This window comes from Lagenorhynchus albirostris, chromosome 18, assembly GCF_949774975.1.
Source record: "Lagenorhynchus albirostris chromosome 18, mLagAlb1.1, whole genome shotgun sequence".
NCBI classification, from domain to species: domain Eukaryota; kingdom Metazoa; phylum Chordata; class Mammalia; order Artiodactyla; family Delphinidae; genus Lagenorhynchus; species Lagenorhynchus albirostris.
The window spans coordinates 22558769-22585118 of record NC_083112.1 but is presented as its reverse complement, the minus strand read 5'-3'; the positions used below and the strand labels follow the sequence as shown (position 1 = coordinate 22585118).

The 26350-nt window shown below is 40.9% G+C and overlaps 1 protein-coding gene across 3 annotated transcripts in view; it reads left to right on the top strand.

Moving 5' to 3' along the window:
- Window positions 1–21570, top strand: part of LACC1 (laccase domain containing 1) — a 67634-nt gene extending 46064 nt beyond the window's left edge. Inside the window, exon 9 of one of the 3 annotated variants that reach the window (XR_009536848.1) lies at window positions 21394–21570. The gene's annotated coding sequence lies outside the window, so the exon portion shown is untranslated. Of the gene's footprint in view, window positions 1–15326; window positions 15434–21393 lie in introns of those variants that run through there. The other 2 variants (XM_060129472.1, XM_060129474.1) reach the window with 2 other exon arrangements.
- Window positions 21571–26350: the final 4780 nt, after the last annotated feature.

The following is a 26350-nucleotide window of genomic DNA, read 5'->3' as shown; positions in this document are numbered from 1 at the left end:
GTAATTCACACACTATTTCAATAAATTTTCCAGACAGAATTCATACTATTTGCTTCATAAATGAGTCTATCCTCTATTTATAGAATTATGAAGGTCTTAAGGGGTCAATTAAAAGTTTTCAATGATGCTTGACTGAACTTTATGGAAAAAATTCTGTGCTACAATGGTATCTGTGATTTGGGGAATCTGTAAATTGTAAGGTGGAAATTGTTAACCATAGGATTGGTAATCACATTGTAAAGAGAGAATTGGCATCTTTAATTTCTTGATTTACAATAAGACCATGGTGTCTGTCAATAGATATTCAGCACCATGTACACGAAGTACAGGGGCAAATGAGACATGGATACTGCGCTCTTTTGAGGAAGGGAAAACACTGGCTCCATGATGCAAATATAACCCTGAAAATTAGGAAGGTAAATTGTCTTGGGGAAAGAATACTAGGATCTATGACTGGCAGATGCTCATAACATAGGTGCATTTAAAACAGCTGTTAATCCCCTGGTAATCAAAGAGACAAAAAGAATTATATAATTTATTATGATACTAAAGCACTGAGCTAGCTCTAAGAAATCTGACACAGCCTAGAAGTGATCAGCAAATCTCAACACTTTTGTTTTCTGTCAAGTCACTTAACTTTGGATACTCTCTGTGGTAGCTAGGGCTAAAACACGCCTAAAGATAGATATATTTCCACAAAAAAATAATTTTTATACTCACATCCATAAAAAAAGAAAAACCAGCATTCTCACTTTCACAAGGCTCCGATCAGTCTCAACACCATGGTGTTCCTTTCATTTGAACCTTGTAATCCTTGTAGGGTGGATGATCCCACATTCCATGGTTGTTTGAAGAGTCTTGAGTTGAATTCTGTGGACATGTTGGTCTGTGTTGCAGAAAGACTGGTATTTCCTAGGTCAGGTTAAAGGGAGTGAACCACAGGGTTGATTAAAATTCCATTGGGCACTAATTCCTTTGTATTATCTTCTGGAATCCTCACTTAAAATGCAGATGCTCTAGGGAGGGTAATACATTAAAGAGCATTAAGGAGTAACACTATCAAGAGAGCTGCCAAGGTCGGTTTCCATCCTAATAATGTCCACAGAATGTCACTCATTCTTAGTACGCTGTTCAAGACTTTTTCAAGAATTCACTTTAAAGTCTTATCAGAGAGCTCCTGGTCTCCTGAGTGGAGATAGGCTAACGATTTGTATTGCTCCAGTGAAATGGGAGGAAAAAATATAGTATGGCATACAAGCAGTCTTAATCAAAGGGGGGAAGTAAACTCTTGTGAGTGTCTCCTGTTTCCCAGGCTGTGTCCTATGAGCTTTGGATATGGCATCTCATCAAATCCTTTCTCCAGTGTCATTATGCTCTTATTTCTATCACCGTTTTACGGATGGGAAACTGAGGCTATGGGAGGTTAAGTAGCTGCCATGAGGAGCTGATCTTGGAGTCAAGGTTGCCCTAGCTCCTTTCAAAGCTCATTAACCCAGGAAAAGAGATCTTACCTAGGAAATTTGGTCTAAGGCATTTTGGTTCTCTCCCTCACAACCCAGGTCCATATAATTCTGACTTGTACAGAGGCTTTTCAAGAGAAGCAAAGTAGAGGATAAAAGGTTAACATGTTAAGTATTATGAGACTTATTATTGAGCAGGACTGGAGTAGCAATGGAAGGAAGGCTATTTCCCATGTCCTATTCGGAAGAAATGCCTCATTTCTTTATTTTTAGAATGTTTAGAAAATTATTCTGTGACAAAGCTAAACATAATCTTACCATATGATCCAGCGATCGTGCTCCTAAATGAGCCAAAACTTAGGTCCACATAAAACATCGTGCACACATTTTTACAGCCGCCTTGTTCAAAACTGCCAAAATTGGAAGCAACCAAGATGTAATTCAATAGGTGAATGGATAAACAAATTGTGGTACATTCAGACAATGGAAAATTATTTAGTGATAAAAAGAAATGAGCTAGTGAAAAAGACATGGAGGAAACAGCGCATACGGCAAATGAAAGAAGCCAGTCTGAAAGGCTACATACTATATGATTCTCACTATATGACACTCTGGAAAACAACTTTAAACAGAGTAGAAATATCAGAGGTTGCCAGGGGTTCAGTGGGGTTGGTGGTGTGGCGGAGGGAGCTGAACAATTGGCACACAAAGCATTTTTAGGGCAGGGAACTATTCTGTATAATACTATAATAGTGGATACATGACTACGCATTTGTCAAAACCACAGAATGGTAGAACACGAAGAATGAACCCTGATGTAAACTATGGACTTTAGTTAATAATAATGTGTCAGTATTGGTCCATCGATTGTACGCACAAATGTAAGATGTTAGTAATAGGGAAACTGTGGGCAAAATGTGGGGTATCTTGGGAAGAGAGTATAAGGGAACTCTCTGTACTTTCTGTTCCATTTTTCTATAAACCTAAAACTGCTCTAAAAAGTACATTAATTTAGAAAAATCATTCTAAGTCTAGACAATAATATTGTACTATAATTACGTGATGTGATAAATAGTGCTACAATGGCAATCATATTACAATACAAAAGTGTATCAAAGAACATGTTGTACATCTTAAGTTTATACAGTGTTATGTGCCAAATATATTCAATTAAAAAAATCATTCCAGGACTTCCCTGGTGGTCCAGTAGTTAAGACTCTGTGCTTCCACTGCAGGGGAAGTTGTTGGGGAACTAAGATCCCACATACTGTGTGGCATGGCCAAAAACTTTTTTAAAAATTCAAATATTTAAAAACAAAACTTCAGGTGGATACAGTCTATGGACCACCACTTTGTGATCTCTACTGAAAATGTTTAGCTTGGTTTCCAGCACTCAATAAATGCTAGTGTTCAACAAATTAAAAAAAAATAGAAAGTAAAAAATAAAAATATAAAAATTCCAGAACTATTCCATTCTTCAAATGTCTTATTAAACTATAACAGATATAGGTAGAGAGTAAAGAAGGAATAAGAATAGTGTAAAGGAAAAGAAGAGGCAGAAAAAATATGAGAATTATAATAAGCTGAAAAGAAATTTGTGCCATCAGAGGGAAAAAAAGGAGATTAGAAATTTACAGAGCCATCTCTTCGTAGTCTTTTTTCTTCTTCCTTTGTTCTTTTCTGGGGTATGGGCTGGGTAGAAAGACTTCAGCAAGCTTAGAATGTGGAATACGATGACAGCATGCACTCGTAAAAATAGTCTATGCACATTCCCCCAGGCAGGCATTTTACTTAGGGCTGACAGAAGCCTAGGATATCTGGAACAGTCTATATTTATGAGATGATTAAACTTGAGATGGTTAAACTCTAACTTCTGGGTGGTTGGGGGAAGAGAATGTATAACGTGCTGCCACTGGAGGAATCATGGGGCTGAACAGTTGGGAACCAGCTTTCAGCTTGGACTCCAAGTGTAAATAGGGCAGATGGGGGGGGAGGAGTGCAGGGTGCTGGAAATCAGCGGTAGAGGTGATACGGAGGCTCAGAGTGAGTGAGAAGGAGCTTAGAGGACTGGAGAGGTTCTCTTCCAAAGAACTTTTCTTTTCTGTTGAGGAATAATATTGCTACAATGACATATATATATATATTATATTATAATTATACATATTATACACATATGTATAATTACATACCTTACATACATGTATACATACATGTATACTATACATTATACATATATATTATACATATATTAAAGTTCATGAATCTTAGGCATATAGTTGGTTGAATTTTTATCTGTGAACATACTCATGATCCACAAACCATATCAAGATACAGAATATTTCCAGTATTTCAAAGAGCTTCTTTGTGCTCCTTTCCAGTCAATACCTCTGTCCTCAGAGGTAATCACTCTGATTTTTATTATTAAAAATAGTGCTACTATGAACATTGGGGTGCATGTATCTTTTCAAATTAGAATTTTTGTCTTTTCTGGATATATGCCCAGGAGTGGAATTGCTGGATTATATGGTAACTCTATTTTTAGTTTTTTAAGGAACCTTCATATTGTTCTCCATAGTGGCTGCACGAATTTACATTCCCACCAACAGTGTGGGAGGGTTCCTTTTCCTCCATATCCTCTCCAGCATTTACTATTTGTAGACTTTTTGACGATAGCCATTCTGACTGGTGTGAGTTGATAACTCATTGTAGTATTGATTTGCATTTCTCTAATAATTAGCAGTGTTGAGCATCTTTTTGTGTTGGCCATCTGTGTGTCTTCTTTGGAGAAATGTTTAGATCTTGTGCCCATTTTTTGAGTGGGTTGTTCGTTTTTTTGATATTGAGTTGTATGAGCTCCTTTTCTTCATTTGTTTAGTTCTATATACTGTTTACTGTCATTGATTCATTCTTGAACTGTGCCAGAAATACAAATCTCTTTAAATATATTCAATCACAACAGGCAACTATCACATCATTTTTTCTTTTTCTTTTTTTTTTAAAGACATCTCTCTATTCCCCTTCTAGTCCGGACTGGCTGATCTCTAGGCCTGCCACACCAATTTTGCCAAGGAATTTTCTGTCATTACCATTTTGGAGATTCCCTTTGCCTCTCTCCTATTTTGGATCCATTGTTTCCTAGATCCTGTGTCTTCTGCTTTCTTGCTTTCCTCATTGTTTTGATGGAGCACACCTTGTAACTTCCTAGGAAACAGTTCATAGGAGATACATTTTTTGAGAACTTGTAATCTTTTTTTTTTTTTCCGTACGCGGGCCTCTCACCATTGTGGCCTCTCCCGTTGCGGAGCACAGGCTCCGGACGCGCAGGCTCAGCGGCCATGGCTCACGGGCCCAGCCGCTCCGCGGCATGTGGGATCTTCCCGGACCGGGGCACGAACCCGTGTCCCCTGCATCGGCAGGCGGACTCTCAACCACTGCGCCACCAGGGAAGCCCCGAGCACTTGTAATCTTTATTCCAGTTTTATAATTAATCAATCATTTGGTATCTTATTACCATGAAAAGCATTTCCCTCAGGATTTTGAAAGCATTGCTCCAGCATCTTCTAGGTTCTGATATTTCACTTTATGTTATTTTGCAGTAGTTGGAACAACATGATGTAATCAGTGTTAGTTTGATTCCTGATCTTCGTATGTTTTTCTCTCCCCGGAAGGTTTTAGGATTTCCTATTGGTCCTTCAGCTCCTGAAATGTCCTCACTATAGGAATTGATGTGGGTCTTTGCTCAAGTATTGTGCTGGGCATCCAGTGGGTCTTTCCATTTGGAAGCTATTTTTTTTTTTTTTTAGTTCTGACACATTTTCAAGTTATTTCTTTAATAATTTCTCCCTGTTTTATCTTTTTCCTCTCTTTCTGAATATTCCATTAAAAGGATGATGGACCTCCAGGTGGATTCTCTAATTTTCTTATCATCCTTCCTATTTTCTATCTCATGAACAGATATGTCATACTTTGTACTTGATTTACTAAACTTTATCTTCGATCCCTTCTATTAAAATGTTCATTTTTGCTCTTTTCCTAATTCCCAAGAATTTGTTTTTGTTCAATAAATGTTGCTTTTTTACAGACTCCTCTGATCTATTTTATTTTTATGAGGATTAGTTACAGTTTTTTTTTTTTTTGGAAGTTTTCTTCTGTTTCATTCAATGCCTCTCCTTTCTCTCTTTTGTTTTGATCTGTGTCTTTCATATTGTAGGTCTTTCTCAGATTTACTGTTATTATTGGCTGTGTGTTCATTATTATTACTAATGAAAAAGGTTGCTTCCAAGGTCTGAATGAGTAGGGGGCCTTGCTGAGTAGTGGGCTTCACTCTAAGGTAATCTGGCTGAGTGTCTTCTTAGAGGAACCCCAACTGTCAAGATCTGCAGATCTTTCTGCTGAGTCAGTTTCCCTAGATATGAATCTTCCAATTTCACGCCTGGGGGTTATGAGTTCTTGCAGCATTCTGGGACTGAGTGGGAGAAAGTGCTGCGATGGGGGTGAGGAGGGTTCACCTTTCAGAAATTTCACATTTGGCCTGTTTTCCCTGTATTTAGTAGAGCTCTCTAGTGAGGTGAGGCTATAGCTCATCAGTGAGCAAACCTTTTGTTTCCTTTTACGGTGGGGGAAGAGGTGGTCTGAGGAGGCTGAGGAGGGAGATCTATGAGGTTAATTTTTTCTTATACAGATTTTCAACTAAGCTTCTGGTTTTCAGCCTCACCTGAACACCCCAGCTTCAGAGGTAATTGATACCCCAACTACTAGGCTTTCGGTGGTTTTGTCACGTGCACCTGCTTATTTCTGGAGTTACCTTGAGGCTTCTCCAGCTCAAACCACTTCCAGGCTTCCTCTAGTTTCCTAAGTTAGTAACTACTTATCCATAAGACTTTCAGCTTTCAAACTTTTATTGTCATTTGTTTTCCTGTTCTCTTTATACTTGTGGATTTATGTTTTATTGCCTTTACTGCTTCCTTAGTGAGGTTTCTGGAGGGAAAAGAGTAAACATTTGTGTTCAATCTACATTTTAACTGAAAGCTGGTTAGTCAATATGTAAGAATTTAAAGTCAGTTCTGGATGTCTCTGAAACATAAGTAAGTATTGCTACTTTTTCACCATTGTTCTAACAGCAGACTGATAAATAAAAGTGCCCATACTCGGTATGTCCCTTGGGGAATGTTGTAGAATGAAATGGGAACAAAGAAATGGATCATTGCCAAGGAGACATTTTGGGACTGACTTTCCTGGTCATATTTAGGATCAGATCCCCATAAAAAGGTGGCAACATTATAATATAAAACTGCTGTTCTGGATCTGTTGGCTTGATTATTACAGGAAAAGAACAAAAGAAATAACAGAATATAATAATTATCAAACATGTGGTATATTTTTAGGAATGATTATTTTACTCATGTGATGCAAAGACTAGAAACCTAATTTAAGATTCCAGTGGAACGTTCAGATTTTATTTACCAGAAATCCTTCAAGTATGTGAGCATATTTTAAATACTTTCTACTTATGCTTTTTAGTCTTCATGGAATTATTTCTATATTTTACAGATAAATGTCCCTTGTGTTACAACCAGTCATAGGTGGTGATTCCGGTTATTCAAAAAAATACACAACTGTTAAGAAACCTGACACCAATTTGTGATAGTGGTTTCTTTCTTCCATTTTGCTTTGTGCAGCTGGAAAATTAGGCTACTTTTCTTTTTTTTAAAAGAATGAAATAAACTCTAGCAATTGAGGGAGTTTAGTGACATGTTCCTCACATGCCATCATTAGTGACTTCCAGAGCCTGATCTTGGATAACTACTTTATTAGCCTCCAACACTATGAACGAAGATTTATTTAGCATCAATAGTTGATAGTTTGCCACTGCCAGATTTAGATGCTGCTATAATATTACATGGCCAAGAAAAGTACGAGATAGGAAGAAAATATGGGAAAGTATGTTTGAGCCTAGCAAAGTAATAGGGTAGATAGAAAACTCCTCCACAGAGACTTCAGAAATTTTGAGCTTTTCAGGCTATCCAATTACATGGAGCATTTAAAGGTGAGGAATGTGGAGAGAAGCTGAATGGAAATTATTTCAGACATGTGAGGCTGTATGCAGGAGTTGGGAGTGAGAGAAAAAAATGAAGGGAGTGAAGATTAAGTAGAGGAAGGAGACACGTAAAGTGTGCTGAGTTGGGTGGGGAAGAGCCTAGACACCGAGAGTGTCTTGCGCGTTATGTATGAACTGTGAGCTTTTTAGTGAATGGCAGCTGACGCTAGCAGAAAAACTGACAAAGTGCTGTAGAATTTAGAGTCTGGAGCTGATGTAATACTTAGAAAGCTGTGACGCATGTGATCCAATCGCTAAGCCGTGTCACTTTACAAAAGTACAGTAGAAACAGGCAATCCAAGCTTTAATATAGTTCTCAAAAATATTTGAGGAAGCGCAAGTATGTGACCCAGAACATATTTTACTAAAGTCTTTTCTAACCTGCAGTCCCCAATTCCCAGACGGTTATGTGTGCAGGGCTATTGACTCATCTGTCTTTATTGAGCAAATTGCCTAATAAATGAGAATAGAATCTGGTTTCCAATATTATTAGCAGGTTTTTGAGAAAGGCATTGATATAGATATTGTTCAAATAGCTTCTGGATTACAGAAGGCTTTCTGCTGGCTATCCTTTTCTTTGCATCAAACCAAGTTTAAGGGGAAAATGAGCCACCTATGTGTCTTGACCTTCCCACAAATAGTCAGAATTCCATGGTTGCCACAGCATAGCCTGTGTCTTTGTGATGGAAGCTTTACTGGAGTGATAACCGTTGTTACTGAGAGAACCATGACGCTCCAAGTCCTTCTCCTTGAGTTATTATCTGCCCAGGAAGGATGCTGAGTGGAGGATTTAAAGAAAAAACAATGCTTTTTTGAACGATCCACAAATCCCTGTTGTGTATGCCCATGTGAACGCCAATCCAATGGAAGAAATTTACCATGTTGCCCTTTTTAGCAATAAGAGCCTTTGTAAAGTGTTAACTGAATGATTAAAATCTGTACTAAAAGTGTATGATTAGAAAAATTCCTCTAAAAATCAGTACATCTGAAACAAACCAATTGACTTAGTAATTCAGCCTAAGGAAATTTTATCTTGATAAGTTACAATTGTGAGAAAAGTTCAAATTTGTTTATCACAATACACTAAAGGGCAGATCCATTTCATTTTTATATTAAAGAATATTTTCCCAAACCCAGTCCATTAAGTCATGTATAATTAAAACATAAAATATGGCTGAAAAGTCTACAACAAAAATTATCCTTTGTTTTTTCACCCTTGAGAAATCCTAGAGTAGATTTATAACTCTTTATAAAATCAAATCGGAAGAATAAATATTCAGTAAGCACATATGATAGGTCAGGCTTTGCCTTAAATCCCATGGGAGAAACAAAGAAAGTTCCTGTCTTCTAAAAATCTGGTAGAAGAATATCGTTAAGAACTGAAAGTTTAAATAACATCATAATATATAAGTAATACTTTAAGACAACAGTGGAAAAACTAAGGCTAACTGTGAATACAAGTCGGATGTTAAAATTCCTCTGGGAATCAGTAGTTCAGCTCTTTGGCTAAAGAATAGAGTTTCTAAAATGGTAGAGGAGACAGGACCAGAAAGTAAAATTGTGTTAAAATTATGGGCCTTAGATGCCATGCTAAGATTTTAGAACTTGATTTTGTAGGGAAACCACTGAAAGATTTTAATTCTAAACTTAAATGGAGAAGTGACAAAATCAGAGCAGCACGTTGGAGCGGTGACTCTTTCAGCTGTGTGCAGATGGGACAGAGAAACTTCGGACACCAAGATGACGTAGAAGGTACTGCCATTGGGACTTCCCTTGTGGTCCAGTCGTTAAGACTCTGCGCTCCCAATGCAGGGGGCCCGGGTCCAATCTCTGGTCGGGGAACTAGATCCTGCATGCCGCAACTAAGAGCCCACATGCTTCAACTAAAAGATCCTGCATGTGACAATGAAGATCCCGCGTGCCGCAACTAAGACCCTTTGCAGAAGGAAGGAAGGAAGGGAGGGAGGGAGAGAGGGAGGAAGGAAGGAAGGAAGGAAGGAAGGAAGGAAGGAAGGAAGGAAGGAAGGAAGGAAGGAACTGCCATTTCCCAGGTTGTTTAGGTCCCTCTGTGGAAATGGGATGGACCTGCCACCACCACAAGTTTAGTTCAGGGGTCTGGACTGATGATGCCACACACACACTATGAGAGCCTGAGAAGCTTTATTACTCACATGAGACTTTTTTGTGTGTGTGTGGTACGCGGGCCTCTCACCGCTGTGGCCTCTCCCATTGCGGAGCACAGGCTCCGGACGCGCAGGCCCAGCGGCCATGGTGCGCAGGCCCAGCGGCCACTGTTCACAGGCCCAGCGCTCTGAGGCACGTGGGATCCTCCCGGACCAGGGCACGAACCCGCGTCCCCTGCATCGGCAGGCGGACTCCCAACCACTGCGCCACCAGGGAAGCCCCATAATGAGACTTTTAAAGGAGAGCAGGACAAACTCCCAAGCAGGTCCAAAGGCTTGGGGGATCCGGAAAGGGCGACTGGGTTGGCTTTTTACGGTGGTTAGAGTGTAGGGATGGAGTGAGTGTCCCCTCACATGTGCTGAGGCTTGCGTAACCTGAATTTCCTGCTGGTACCAAAGGAGGGAGCACCCAGGCTTCTTATCATCTGGCTGTGGGGCAGCAGAAGAAGAGGAACGATGTGGCTGGAAAGTTGTCAGCAGACATGAAAAACGGAGTCCGATTCTTTGTAACACACATATAGGGTGGAAAGAGTGATAGAGTGTCAAATGAGGGTGCTCTGTCAATATTACACATGAGCTATAAGTCTCCACCTGATAGAAACTGCACTGTGGGAGGGCAGGTCTCTGGAAGAATGGATTTCCATGTGCACGTGGTTATATGACATTCAATTTACAGGCCTATTGAGGGCCTTTGGAATGTCAAAGAGGAGGTCTCTAGGGCTTTGAATTAAATATCCCAGGAACTCTTGACCTTTTGTTCATTGCATTTCTTTTTTTTAAAAAAAAAATCTAATATATTGCTTATGTTTGGAGAAAGATTTTTTGAAAGATGCAAAGCTGAATGGGATTGTTTGCATCTGAGATCAGTCGTAGATTCTGTTGTTCAATAAATCAGTCTGTTTTGGTTTGAGCACCAGTTCCATGCTGTCCATCTATATGTACAGGAATAACTATCTAGAAAACTTGTTTTAAACGTCGATTTCTGCTCTCAACCCCAGGGATTCTGGGTGAGAGGTTTTGCGTGGATCTCAGGAATGAGCCTCATGACAAGTGTTGCTGATACAGGGGTTTACAGGCCTCGAGTCACACAACCACTAAGTGGTAAAGCCAGGTTTCGAACCTAATTTTGTCTAAATCAAACTTGTGTTATAAACCATAACACTCTATTTACTGTCAGGAGCCTGGGTCTAGCTTTGCAGTCTCACCTGAGTGATGACGGTGGGGGGTGTCCCGTGGCACTCAGAGCAGGGGGAATATTAGGCAGTTGCCTGCTTAGTTTTCTCATAAATTGACAGTAGAATAATAGGCGTTGGTTTGGTGTCCTAAGGGTCTCTGTCTCCCAGGGTAGAACCTTCCTCGTTGACTGGCACATCAGCCCTTTCGTGAGCTTCTGGAAGACTTGAATTTTGTAGGTTGCTGCCCCGTAAGCACAGGTTGTCTGGTTCAGAAGAGCACTTTTTGGACCACTTTCAAGAGTCTGAGAGGAACTAGGGTGGCTACAGGACAGTGAGTGAGGGAAAGGGTGATGGGATTTGGGGCTAAGAAGGTATACAGGGCACAGATCAGACAGAGTTTGGAGGTCATGGTCAGAAATTTGGTTTTCAGTCTAAGTATGGTGAGAAACACATGGAATGTTTCACACAGGGGATTTAGTTCTCTGATTTTATGTCTTAAAAAATAGCCTTTTGGTTGCGATGCAGAGAATGGATGAGAGGGAACAAGAGTTGAAGTGGCAAGATGGGTAAGGAGGTTGTTTTACCTTTTTGAAAAATTTTTATTTATTTAATTTATTTATTTTTGGCTCCATTGGGTCTTCGTTGCTGAGCACAGGCTTTCTCTAGTTGTGGTGCGCAGGCTCTAGGCACACGGGCTTCAGTAGTTGTGGCTCTAGAGCGCAGGCTCAGTAGTTGTGGCTCACAGGCTTAGTTGCTCTGAGGCATGTGGGATCTTCCCGGACCAGGGCTCAAACCCGTGTCCCCTGCATTGGCAGGCGGATTCTTTTTTTTTTTTTTTTTTGCTGTACGCGGGCCTCTCACTGTTGTGGCCTCTCCCACTGCGGAGCACAGGCTCCGGACACGCAGGCCCAGCGGCCATGGCTCACGGGCCCAGCCGCTCCGCGGCATGTGGGATCCTCCCGGACCGGGGCACGAACCCGTGTCCCCTGCATCGGCAGGCGGACTCAACCACTGCGCCACCAGGGAAGCCCGGCAGGTGGATTCTTAACCACTATGCAACCAGGGAAGCCCGGCAGTCAGATTCTTAACCACTGCGCCACCAGGGAAGCCCACCCTCTGACTATTTTAAGTGTGGAAAAGTTCCTCATGAAGGAAAAGCCAATAAAGAAAGAAAACTGATAGTTCTAGGCTTAATGCGGCAGGAGCAGAGTAGAACTCAGAAAGAAATTTTTAGAGGCTCCCCCACCTCCTCCCCAAAGTAATTTTTGAGAGAAGGTAAGAGGGAGAGAGAATCAGAACTTGAACATTTCAGATTTCATTTTTTGTTCCTTTTTATCCTTCTAAAATCCACCCCCGCCCCCCAAATATTTTTCTCCTCAACTTTAGCAGTGTTGACTCTGAAAGCCTACGTGTCAGGCAGGTGTCTAAGATGATGATAATCTCTGTAGGAAATTACATATGTAAATATTCTTTCCTTGGAGAATTGAAGAAAAATAGGTTTCTTGATGGTGGATAAGAACCCAGCTCTGGAGTCATTCTCCATCACACAAATTACTCTTGTAGTAGCTTGAAGGTGGTATACTCGGTGTCACAAGACAAGTATCTCCTTGTGCAAGAAACATGACTCAAACTGCCATGAGACCAGAACAGAGTGGTGGTTTCATAGATGCTGTGCTGTTTCCACACATACTACATAAAACTCCTTTGATAGCAAGCTATAGAAACCCAACTTAAATTACCTTAGCGAAAAAGGTATTTATTGTAAGCACAGAAACATGTCTCCTGGAAACCAAGGTCAGAAAGATGGCTGGGCTTCTGGAACAACTGGATTAGGCTCCTGCAAACCCTGATTCCTCACATTCTTTTTGTTTTTTGACAGTTTATCTACCTGACAGAAAGATAGCTGCTGAAAGCCCTCAGCACTTTAGCCGCTTAGACAGAGAGAATGTGATGCTCTCAGTGCCAAGTCTAAAACTCCTGAAAAAAGAGCTTGTTGGCTCTGCTTCAGTTAGGGTCTCACCCCTGTGAGTAAGTGTCAGAGGAGGGTAACACTGGGCTAACAGAGTGGACTACAGCATCCATGGAGGTGGACAGGAGGGGACAGCTCTTTGAGGAGAGTTGAAGAAACACGTTTTCTTCAGAGGTCTCCAATGATAGATAGAAAGGTACTAGGTAAAAAGCCCCATACGTATCCACTGCACAAGAAAGTCTGTGTATGTGAATGTTGATGGAACTAGTTCTCTTAATTAAATTAATGACCGACCCAAACTAGCAAAAAGCAGGAGACCACTCAATCCAAAGAGATATCTAAACATCAAGAAAATAGAATGAATAACAAATAAAGGCTGGCATTGTATTTTTCTGTGAACTGTCATCTGGGTAAGCCATTGCAGAGAAGGACTGACCTCTTTGCCTTCTCTAATTAAGTGGTATCTTAATCTCAACGAGCTGGATTTTCCTACAATGAGGTAAATACTTGTTTACAAAGTGTTTATAAAGTTTATAAGAGGGCAAAGTCCCTCTTAACCTCTCCCCGATCTTCCCAATCTGATGGGTGAAGACATTTACCTCTGTTAACATATAAATATATGGATAATCTACATAAATAAATCATGGACATTTTTACATTTCCATAAACATAAATCCTACATTTTTAAAAAATAATTTACCTTGAAATAATTTCAAACTTAAAGAATACCACATCCCTCCATCCAGATTCCCCTTTATTAGCATTTTACCACATTTATTCCTTCATTTTCTGTCTTTATATAGATATAGAGATAGATATACCCATCATTATTAGTTTTTTTCTGAGTCATATGAGGGAAAGTTGCAAACATGATGCTCTGTCATATTTAGATCCTTCAGTGTATATTTTTCCACATCATTGTCTCCAAACAAGGACACTTTCCTACCTTTCACCATACAAATTTTCCAATCAGGAAATTAGCACTGACACAACTGATGACACTACTTTCCAAAGCACAATCCACAGACGCCTTTCACATCTCCTCAATGGTCCCCAAAATGTCTCCCTTTCTCATTCAGGACCCAATCCAGAATCATGAGTTGCATTTAGTTGTCATATCTCTTTAATTTCTTTTATTTGGAGTGGTTCCTCATTCTTTCCCTGTCTTCCATGGCCTTGACATTTTAAATTCTGTATCTGTATTTCATTCTATATTCATTCTGTATAATGTCCTTCAACCTGGGTCTGTGCAATGATTCCTCAGGCTCAAACAAGAATGTCCATGCATTCTTGACAGCAAAACCCCCAGAAATGCTATTTATGCTCTTCTCAGGGCACCACACAGGAGAAAATATGATGTTGACCCATCCCATCATGGGGATGTAAACCTTGATCACCCTCCCACCCATTTTAAGAATCACTTCTATAGGGGCCGGGATGGCTGATGCAAGTGTGCTGCTAACCTCATTTTTGTTGTGCTGTGGAGGCGTGGGAAGAGGGACAAGGACTCTTCATTTAGATTTTAATGTTGAACAGACCTGGAAGTATCTGAGCAGCAAGAACTCAAGATGAGGGCTTCAAGAAACACAGAGAATGGTCACAAGAGTGTCAAAAACTTACAAAACTAGAATTAACCTGTACGTTTAACAACTGCTCATAGAATTATAGAATAAAATAAAATTTTAGAGCTGGAAGAGACTGTCATAAACATTTAAAACAGATCTCTAGCCCATCAATTGTTATGAATTACTGACTGATTTTGTTAATGGGCTTCTTCAATGTTCCTCTCACCTCTTTTTCCTGGTACTGCCAGTGGGGAAGTTCCCAGTGAACCGCTGCTTTAGAGACTGGGAGGGTACAGAGATGCACCTGCCTCCTTTGGCCAGGCCTGAAGGGAAGGTTAGATCCAAAACATAAAAACACTGGGGACACAAGGACAGTCCATCCCCATTCTTAAGGTCATTTATTCATGTTTTTTTTTTTTTTTTTTTTTTTGTGGTACGTGGGCCTTTCACTGTTGTGGCCTCTCCTGTTGCGGAGCACAGGCTCCAGACGCGCAGGCTCAGCGGCCATGGCTCACGGGCCTAGCCGCTCCACGGCATGTGGGATCTTCCCGGACCGGGGAACGAACCCGCGTCCCCTACACCGGCAGGCGGACTCTCAACCACTGCGCCACCAGGGAAGCCCTATTCATGTTTTTTATCCTTTGTTTCATTCCAAAAATTATTTAAGATTCTACCTGAAAACATATATACAATGCTACAGGATAACTGAAGGAAACTAAAATAAAACCAGAGACAAAATTAACACACAAAATCCTTGAAATACATTGCCTGAAGAGGTTCCAGATTTGGTTCTGAGCTTCCTAGCTGCCAAACAAAATGCAACATGATTGATTACAATGTTTAGAGTGTCTAAAAATGAAAAATCCCTTTTTTTCAGAGATGCACAGCTCTTCCTGATATTGAGAACTGAGAGAAACATCTCCTGTGATTTCCCAAGGAGAACGACATCCTCAACAATAATTTCTGTGATAAATAAAATGGCAACTGTAGAATGACTTCCTTTTCTTACCTCCCTGGATGCAGGTCAAAGAGACCCAATGCCAAAGCATAGCTAGTGTACAAGGGACCAAAGCAATGAAATCAAAAGCAATATTTTTCTTCCTTAGCTCTTTTAGATTCAAGAGGAAGGAGTGGATTCCTATAGCCTTATGGTAATCTTCCATGAATGACATTTCTTAAAACTAAGCTTTTTATTTAAAAAAAGTTCCACAGAGAACTTCACAGTATATTGTCTATTTACCTAACCTCCAGGTTACTGACAAAGTGAGAGAAAGGCAGGTTTGACATCTCCTTATGACATTTTATGAATAATATGGGGTCTAACCAGGGGCCAGCCCCAGCTTCACACAGGGGTTCGGTAGAGGATGTACCCTTAGGCAGGGCCAACATCTCCTTATGACATTTTATGAATAATATGGGGTCTAACCAGGGGCCAGCCCCAGCTTCGCACAGGGGTTGGGTAGAGGATGTACCCTTAGGCAGGGCCAAGATCTTCCCCAGAAAGTAGTTAATTGTTTAACTTGAACACACAGACAGCTCAGGCCTAGAAGCATTATGGGTTAATACATGTTCACAAAATTTTCACTGGAAAATATTGCCATTAAGTGACATGCATCACCTAAAGTGTCCATTAAAAAAAAAAACCCTACCTCAAAGACATAGTTTAATTTAAAGAACTAATGTAAAATACTATTTAATAAAAACTGATTAAAATTTAGAATCTCTGAGCTCAGAATGATAGGATTCTGGAATGGTCGATGTTCATTTGTTCTTTCTGGTTATAGAAAGCTGTTCAGGAACAGCTGTCCAGTTTATGACACCAAACTATGTCATCAATTTCCAGCTATGATGGAATACCTGTGTTCCTGCTGGAAAACAAAGAGCCATTAAAAAAAAAAAAAGTCTTGTTGCAGCCCTGCCAAAGCAGTCAGGACCTAAGGACCTAAGAAAAGGGAACAGCAGAGAGGCATTTTCTGATTCTTGATCTAGAGCAAGACATGAGACTCTGGGCAGAGAACTGCTACAAGGCAGATGATTAACCAGCTAAAAACATTAACTCTTATAAAGAGATAATTAAGTGAAGAAAAAGTAAAACAGAGGCTTATAAAAGTCACTAATTATATATATGATATAATTATATATCAATGTCCAGCCACTGGACCAACATGTATGCCCAACTAGGGGGCAGGGAAATCAATCTCCCCTTCCCACAAGTGACCCCCAAGGGACTGTGACCTCTGCACCCCAATGTACACAGTACCTGGATCAGGGGTGGGTGAGAGGCTCACCCCCCCGCCCAGAGTCACCTGCCTAACACACTGTGGTACAGCCAGCCCAGGATGCCACCCTGGAGTGCACATCCTGTCCCAAGATGGTGTGGAGCACATCAGTTCTACTTTATTTCTTCTGGTGGGAAGGGGCAGGAAGGGGAGGCTGGGCATGTCCTGAGGCAGCAGGGAATGAGAGGGTGGGTGGTTGAGAGCCTGTGTGAGGGAGGGCAGTTGAGATGGGCCCTCCTGTGGGCCAAGTCTCCAAGCCATTAGTACATGCTCCACTGGCTCACTTATTTAAAAAACATAAGTCAAAGATAAAATTAAGAATTTCAAGACAACACCATTAACCCCAAGCACAAGACCCTTGTGAGCATGAGGCTCTGTAACTGCATTGGTGGCATCCTTGGGAAGCAGGCCTTGGTTGGAAGTGTTTTCTTCAAGGTTATGGAGCCTGGTCATCATGTTACTTGAGGCCTCTTCCTGTGCTAAGTTCTTTCCTGCTTCAGCCTTTGGTTTTCGATGTTTTGTGCGTCGTTTTAAAACACATCATTCTTTTTCTTGCTAGTAATTAGTTTTACCAATTCCCCATGTCTGAAACCTTCTGATAGAAAAATAATAGAATAGAAAAATAGAAAAAGTTGAATGAATGTACTGCTAATTTTCAGGGATAGTGCGTCAATATTCTTAATTTAAATAAAAAAATACGTCTTAATTGATTTTAACGGGGTTGGGTTAAATTTTGTCTCTGTGATTCCCCATTCTTTATTTTGATCATCAAAGTCACTATTTAATTCTCCGAGGGACCTCTTCTAACGTACTAGTTTTCATGGTTTAAGTGGAAAATTAGAATATCACACTGGTTTGCAAATCTGGATCTGATGAATGAGAATATTGTAAATTGAAGCTCTACTTGGAAAAATACATTTCAAACTCCCAAAGAGGTAGATATGATTTTTTTTGTTGGTTGTTTTTATTTTGTCTTCAAGATTTCTGATAAAGAGTGAAGCCCAAAGCCAAATAATCATACTAAAAATACTTTGGGCTAAGATTGACTAATGCCCGTAAAGCCCCTCTTCTAGAAACTTGTATGAGATTCTCACATGGGCAACCAAGACAGGATCTTGAAATTATAACTTCTCATGGCACAGCTGACACTCTTTGTTTCCTGGCTCCAAAGAAAAGTATAATCTTAACATGTATCCAATACCTCTTAAAATACACTCTGACTCATCTCTCAAACTCCAGGCCCTATATTCCTGCTGTAAATTTGATATTTAAATACACATTGAAGCCTCAGGGGATGTGAGCTTGGTTAGCAGGGAGCCCTATTTATAATCTGCAAAGTCCATTTGTTTTTCTTATCTTTCTTAGATTTCTGGCTCAGTCAACAAAGCTGAGCTGGAAACTTTAGTAAAGAACTCAGCAGCTTAGGCAATGTAATGAGGAAAAGAGGCCTTCAAGGAGGGAAGGTTATAGAAGGCAAGTCCGTGCGCCCCACACAAAGTGAGGCCAAACAATAACAAAACACCAGAGTTTGGAGCAGAGAGAGGTTTATTGCAGGGCCGTTTCAGGAGATGCGTGGCTCACGCCTTAAAAACCCTGAACTTCCCAAAAGCTTTCAAGCAAAGCCCTTTTATTGGAAAGGTGAGGGAGGGGCGTGGTTAGTAGTTGCACACTTCTTGGTATTAGATCCTTTGTTTTTGAGGTCAGGTCATGGTCAGGTCATGATGTTCCTGTAACCCTCCACCAAAACAGATGTTATTCTCTGTCTGACAAGAAAGGGCGAGGTCCCAAGGCTCAACTTTAGCCCTCCAAGGTCCAGGACCTGGCCGAGAGGATGGGGTCCCTTCGCGGGCTGGTAACCCTGCCCAGGAGCGCTCGTCCAGCACCCAGTCTGGGTCCTCCCGCCAGTGTCCAGGCCCAGAAGAGGAGGCAGATCTCAGCTGGCGGCACCCTCAGGGCCAGGCCCCCAGGCCCTGCCCAGCCGACGTAACTGAGGGAGCCAGGCACCCAGGACCCGGCCGGTCCTCAGGCTTTTCATTTAAACTGGAGAGAACCATTTGTATAGGATCAATAGGAATACACGTTGTAGCAAATCAGGTTAATTCCCAGCTCGCGACTGCTGCCCTTCTTTGACAATAGCCCCAACCATAGAGGTGGACCTGAAGTAATGACGTGCAATGTCCCTGCAACTTAGCCCTGCCCTCCGGCCACCTCCGAGGGGTAGACAGTTGATCCAAGCTGGACCAATTTTTGAGACTTGGGCAGAAAGACTGAAGCTTGTTGAAGCTGTTACCTTAATGGCAGTGTCCACATACTGCAGCTGCTGAGGCCTCCATGGACCACGACCCACGGAGACAGACCCCGCCATTAAGTCACGGAGGTGGGGATGGGGGAGACGTTTGCTGCTGCTTCAAGGCCTGGGCCCGGCCAGTGGGCGGCTGTGGCGAGGGCTCTGGAGCTCTGCGGGACACAGCGCTCTCTGTCCCGGGGCTCCCTAGCTCACCCGAGGCCAGAGGGCCTGGAGGGCCCCGGGGAGAAGGCCACAATGCAGCTCTCACCACACTCTCTGCCGCAGGGACCACTGGGAGCTGACTGTTGGCGGAGCAGAACCTCTAACCACTGTGCTCAGGATCTCGTCCTAAAGGTCTCGCGCGAATGGCTTCGCTCAGGGTCTCCCGCTGACAACCGTGCACTCGCCCCGCCCCTATTACAGGAATGGACACTTTGAGGGCCAGCAAGACCGGCCATGAAGCGTGGACAGCTGGACAGGTCAGTTAGAAGTCATTCTCTAATGCCCCCTGACTTCTCTTGCTCAGACCTCCAAAGAATACTTTGTTTTACCTGTCTAGTGCATGGGAGGGGTGGCAATAACTGAAATACTGTGGTATTGGGAGGTCGTGGTGACAGGACGAGAACGGGAGTTTCCAGAAGCTTGGCTGGGATACCGCGATTCAGTGTTACGCTGGAGAAGGTTGTACTGGCTTAAGAGACTTGACCGTTAAATATTCTGGTAGCTTGAAAATGGCCACGGGAATTGGTATATACTATAAATCAAAGGATTTGGTTTACCAATACTGCAGTGTCTGATTTTAAGCGTATACTATTTTCTAGAAATGTTCTCTGGCTCCCTCTGATTGCCTGTGGCTCTTCCTTTGTGGCATTCTGAGACCCTTATCTCCATTTATCTCCATTATTTATGCACCTGCTTCAATTCCTGGCCGTATAGGCCATAACGTCTAGCACATAATAGATGCTTAACAAATGTCTCTGTATCAATGGACCCATGAAATGCATATTTTCAGACTCACATTAAAACTAAGAAAAGATAGAGCTTTACTAGCAGCATTTTTTTCATTCCTTTTTTTCATATAGGTAACATTTAGTAAGCTCCTATCATGTAACAATGTACCAGGTCCTGAGGATTTACCACAGAGTAAAGCATGTTTCTTTTCTTCAAGAAGCTTACAGTTTTTTTGAGGAAGACATATATAAATAACCACGGGGCTTCCCTGGTGGCACAGTGGTTGAGAGTCTGCCTGCCGACGCAGGGGACACGGGTTCATGCCCCGGTCCGGGAAGATCCCACATGCCGCGGAGCGGCTGGGCCCGTGAGCCATGGCCGCTGAGCCTGCGCGTCCGGAGCCTGTGCTCCGCGGCGGGAGGGGCCACAGCAGTGAGAGGCCCGCGTACCACAAAAATAAATAAATAAATAAATAAATAAATAAATAAATAACCACACTACACTTACATCTATGTATTGATAATAAAATAAGAACAGTCATGTTCAATTTTTAGAATGAGTGTGTTAGAGTATGAGTGTGTTTTTATAAGAAGTGTGCTAAGAATCACTTGTAACAACATGAAACTTGAAACATTATAAGTATCAATCAGTAAGGGACTGGTTAATTAAATTATGAACTGCCAGGAAAATGGAATGGTATGCAGCCACTAGAATCAGGTACAGTTATGGATGCTGACATGGAAAGAATCTCAAAGATGTATTTTTCAAAGGAAAGAACAGCACAGTGAAAAGTTGCATGTATATAATAACCCTTTTTTTTACTAAAAGGATATATACATAAATATATTTGCATGTAAGAATGTTATTATATGCATGCAAAAAATTTTTAAAGGAAATACAAGGTGGTTATCTTTAGAAGAGACTGTAGAGAGGTAGATTTTTTTTACTTTTTAGTTTTAATATTTACATATTTCAATTCTCTATTATAAATTTCAGTGGAGACTATGAGACTGTTTAGTTTTCTTCTTCGTACTTTTATATAATAAATAACTCTAAATGTTCTTTAGAAAACAGTGAGGGGACGCCATTAGTATGTTTAAATTTTATATAACCATTTGGTAATACTTATCAAAAATTTAGAAGTGCCTACCTTTCATTCCAGTGTTTTTACTGCCAGGTATGTATCCTACCAAACAAGAGCACAAAGGTGGATGTACAAGGATGTTTGGCCCATCACCTAAATGGGTGAAAATCAGGAGTGAAATACCCATGAACAAGAGACAGGTTGAATGAATTATTACAGTGCATCTAAGCAATAGCATATCAGGTAGTGGTTAAAATAGATAAAGTCTTGAAAAAAATGCTCCTGGTTGCAAAACAGTGTATTACACCCTCATTATAACAGTGAAAATATTATATTCATATAGATAATAGAGTCACATCCAATGAGGGGATTCAGTCTTCAAGCAAATTCATCAGCTGAGGATCAACTACAATCAAACCTGCATCTACAGGCACTAGGACCACACTCAGCTGTGAGATGTTCACCCTCCACAGGCCTGGAAGCAGCTGTCCTTAGGGTCAGCGGAGTCCCAGGCTCTCTCAAGGCTCTGTGCTCCACGGAGTAGAATAAATAGCCTGAACTTCTATTTACGCTGCTTTCTCTTTGCAATGTTCTCTCTTTCTATATATTTTTATTATATGTGCATTAGTTGGTTTGGTAGGTTATAATGCAACTCCAATACATAAAGATTTATATAGAGTAAAATATCTGAAGGGCCACATGGCAAAGCATAACAGTTTACTTCTGAGAAAGAGGTGGAGATAGAAAAAGAGAAAATATTTTTTCTTTGTGCCTTTTATATTGTTTGAGTGTGTATTATTTTATACATGCTAAAATATATATTTTATACTTAGTATTTTATACTAAAAAGAAATTTTAAAAATTGATACAGCTAACAAATTTAAGGAAGTGTGGAGGGGTATGAGATGAAGGTGTGTTGGGAGATTGAATTTGATTCTGTAGATAATGGGAATCACATGGAGATTTTTAACCTCTAAGGGTGATGATATTTCAATTGATAATTTTGGAAGATAACATATAGGATTGAAAATTATAGGTGGCACTGGTGAGAGGTAGACTGAGTTTATGAATTAGTTATCTTTTGGTTTTTATCTAAATAATGAAGATATTCCTCTACCTAGTTTTGCACTGGAAGTTCCTAGGGTACAGTATTTAAGTCTCTATGTGGCTATAAGAGTAGACAGACGGTCAGACATTCAGTCCCCAATTCTTTCATCTCTACTTTCATCCTCATCTTGTGTCCTGGCATCCATTCAGTGTTTATAGGTGTCTTGGCAAGAGGGAAATTCAGGCTCCTTCTGAGTCACATGAGTGGACCAACAGTGATGCAGGGAAGAAAGTTCCCAATAGAGGTCAGCCTTGCTGGAAATGCAGAGATGGACAATCCCTGTTCCTAGAGTGGTCAAGGGTGTCAGGGTGCAGCTTGAAAGTTGTCATTGGAGGGTGACCTGGGTTGTACTCAGTGGCACTGACTCCCGGCTAATGGCCCAGGGCTCTTTGAGTTATAGTGATTTCAGTTCCTTCCCCTGGTGACTTTCATAGGGTGCTAATCTCCTCCGGGGCAGGTTCAAATGAAAATCCCTGTGTGAATGTTAGGTGAATGAGAGTTCAATGGGGTACCAATCATTGGATTTGAAATACTTCATGTTGGGTGAGGTGGCCCAGAAGCCCTCCAGCAGAAGAAGAGGCAGGAAGGGAGGTTATGCAGCATCTGAGTATTGATTTGACTCGAGAATGTTGTCTACTCTTGTTGGCAAATACTGCATATGCTGTCCAGGAACATGGCTGTGAGGCTGGGTGAAGTCCTCTGCTTTGGCAGAGCCCTATCCTAACCCCAAAAAGCTTTTGGGGGAAGGTCACTTCCTGTCCCTTGCTCAGATCAGATAGCTTTCGTCTATAACAAGTCTGAGGCCCATGTTGATACTATTTATAGAGAATGTTTCTTTCATTATATACCTAGCCAGATCCTAAGACAGGCCTTCCGAGGAAGGATGGATCAAGACCATGTCTAGTGTCTGTCACATCATAGAAATTAAACAACTATACCCTTTTCAGTTTCTAACTCAAATCCAGTCTACTGGCCCCATTTCTTTCTACCTTTGTGGTAAGCTTATTGGATTTTGTTATCCTCTTTGCCACTTACCTTAATTGGTAACACTGTAAATAGATCTTTCCAACTCATTCATTCATTCGTGTCTTCATTCATTTATTTTTTTGACAAGTACTGTGTTTGTTGAGTGCTTGTGTGGGTCAGACTGTGTGAGGCATTAGGAATATAATGAGGAACAAAGAGAGTCTCGGTCCTTACCCTCATGTTGCTTAAAGCCTAGAGCAGGACTGAAGTATGAAACAAAGAATAACAGTAAAACACAAAGCCACAACTGTGAGAAGGCAATGATGGAGTGGTACAAGGTGAGATTACATAAAAGGAGAATCATCTGGTGAGGAAAGTCAGAGAACGCTTTGCTGGGGAGGTAACTCTGCTGAGCTCTTTTTTCAGAAAAGCCTGGCTTTTGGCCAAGTTGATCAACTTCCTACCAGAAAGTGAAGCAACATTTCCAAAGTCACTCTAAAAGAATGAGAAATAAACGTCAATGGCGCTTACTTGGCCATATTCACAGAGCTAAGGGCCATTCAAGTGACTCTGAAGGACACACAAAAAAACAAGAACAAAACAAAACTAAAGAAAGCAAACAGGTACCCTGCTCTATTTATTAAAATGTTGCTTAATATTGATATAATAACGCTGAAGGATATAGTCCCTTCCTGACACCTGAATCTGTGGAGTTAAAAAGACAACCATTTTCCACTTACTTTGGACACTTTTTCCCTCTGAATGTTCTGTTCTGTCACCAGCCTATTAAAGCCCATTTCCAATCATTTTTTCAATTTTTCAAGGTCCTTCGGGATTTTGATGAGTAGTTATTTCTCTCTCCTCACAAAGAGACCTGCTTTAAGTTGTCTATGACTAGAACGGATTGAGTTATCATGCTGAAGAAACTTTGAGAGGTAAATACAAGCGTCAGCAACACATTCTGCTTTCTGGAATCGCAGGATGGAATTTCCAGCCATAAGCAAGGGTGTTAGTTAGCATTTCTGGTTGGAGAGTCTGACTAACAAGCTCTTTTCTCAGGAAACAGGAGTACCAGTCGCCTGGTTATTAGCAGTTGTAAAACCAGGCCCCACCGGTGATGTGTTACAGACCTCTCTTCAGAATTCCCCCATCTAAGAGAAGACTCATGAGTCAGAATTTTGGGAACTGCACAGGTAGCCATCTTGAAATTTCAGGGAAATTTGTCTGGTTTACAAATCATAAAAATAAATAGATGCTATATATTTTGAAAGAGACACAAGGCTGTCTAAGTATGGGGGAGATTGAAATGGATACAAACATACATATACTAACTTCCTCTTCACCCATGAGACCCTGAAAGATGACGGCTTCCAGGGCAAATGGATGAAAATGATCACAGTTAGTTTGAAGTGTTTAAGTCATTAGATGCTATACAAGTCACAATGCAGTGGACTCACAAATTAAGCAGGATTGATTGGTAGTAAAATAAAAAATTAAGCAATATATGGAAATGTTCAACTGTTAGGAAACTGACCAACACTAACATGTAGCAGTAATTAAAATAATTCCAAAATAATAAAGCTCATTAATGTTGAAAACAGGGAGAAACAGTTCATTTAAAGTACATATATTTTGTACTTAAACGGTGTATTTATTTTTTCACATCCATTATTCCCTGTGAGCATTATTACAGTCCCTTTTTTACATGCTGATATGAGTTTATTTCTCATTTCTGATTATAAACAAAACACGTTTTTCATGAATAATTCAAAGAGATAGAAGAAGAGATATAAAGTTAAAAGCAAAATTCACAGGAAATCCCAACTGAGATCACTATTGTTAAGAATTTTGTCAACATCCTTGCAGATGCTTCTATGTATATATACAGTAGATACCCGTGTAATAATTTTGCATTTGCTACCAGGTTGATACTTTGTAGTATATACACAGTCAATAAATATTTTCTTCCTACTCCCTGGGAAGGAAATTTTGTTCACTTATTATTCAGATTATGGTAATTACTACTTATTATTCTCTACCTCTCCCTACCTTATTATTCAGATTATGGTAATTACTACTAAAGGAAGAGGCAAGAGGGACAGGAAGAGAAGGGGATGATCAATTTGGGAGCAAAGTTTGTGGATGAGACTGGAAAACCTGTTGAGGAGAGAGAGGCTTCAGGAAGGAGCTATAATATTACAGTGTGAAAGAGAACAGGATGAAAAAGGTGGGTTGCAAAAGATATTTTAAGATATGGTACTGTGAGTTAGCAGCTGTATGTCCTTTAATGTTTTCTGAAAGTTGAGAGCAAAGGCTGAAATTGCTTGGTAAAGCCTTTTGTTAGCTGGGCTGCTTCTGTGAAGGTCATGGTGCTGAGACTGGATCTCAGAGGGATATGGGATTTATTTGATTTATATACAAATGGGATTTTGTCAACTACGCTGCTTTGTAATTCCTTTTCTCTCAAAAATATGTCATGGCGCTCCTTCTCAAGTCAACAAATATAAATTTCCATGATTCTCTTTAGTGGCTTCTCTGGTGGGAATACACCATATCTTTATAAACGGGCCCATGTTGGTGGGTGTTTAGGTTGTTTCTAACGGTGATGAGCATCTTTGTGCATCTTTACATGTTTATGTGACTATCTCATTGGAATAGACTATTTATTAGATATAACATTTTACGTTTTAAATTTTATTACATAACGCCAACAAAAAGTCACACTAATCTATACCCTCACCGAGTGTAAGAGTCCCATAGCCACCCAGACTCATTCTTATCATCTTATTTTTTTGGAGAGGATTACCACAATTTGGACAATATATCTAGAGCATACATCTTTTTTTTTTCGGTACACACGCCTCTCACTGTTGTGGCCTCTCCCGTTGCAGAGCACAGGCTCCGGACGCGCAGGCTCAGCAGCCATGGCTCACGGGCCCAGCCGCTCCGCGGCATGTGGGATCTCCCGGACCGGGGCACGAACCCGTGTCCCCTGCATCGGCAGGCGGACTCTCAACCACTGCGCCACCAGGGAAGCCCTAGAGCATACATCTTAAGAAGCTGAAACACAGGAAGACTGAGGGACTCTCATCTAAGATGTTAGAACTGAGTAGTTCTAGTCTGGTGACCTCTCTATAGGTGTCTTGGGCCTGGAAAAGCCAAATGACAATGACGTCTGTTAGGCCACACGGAGACTAATGCCACCCAGAAGGTAAAGAAAGATAGT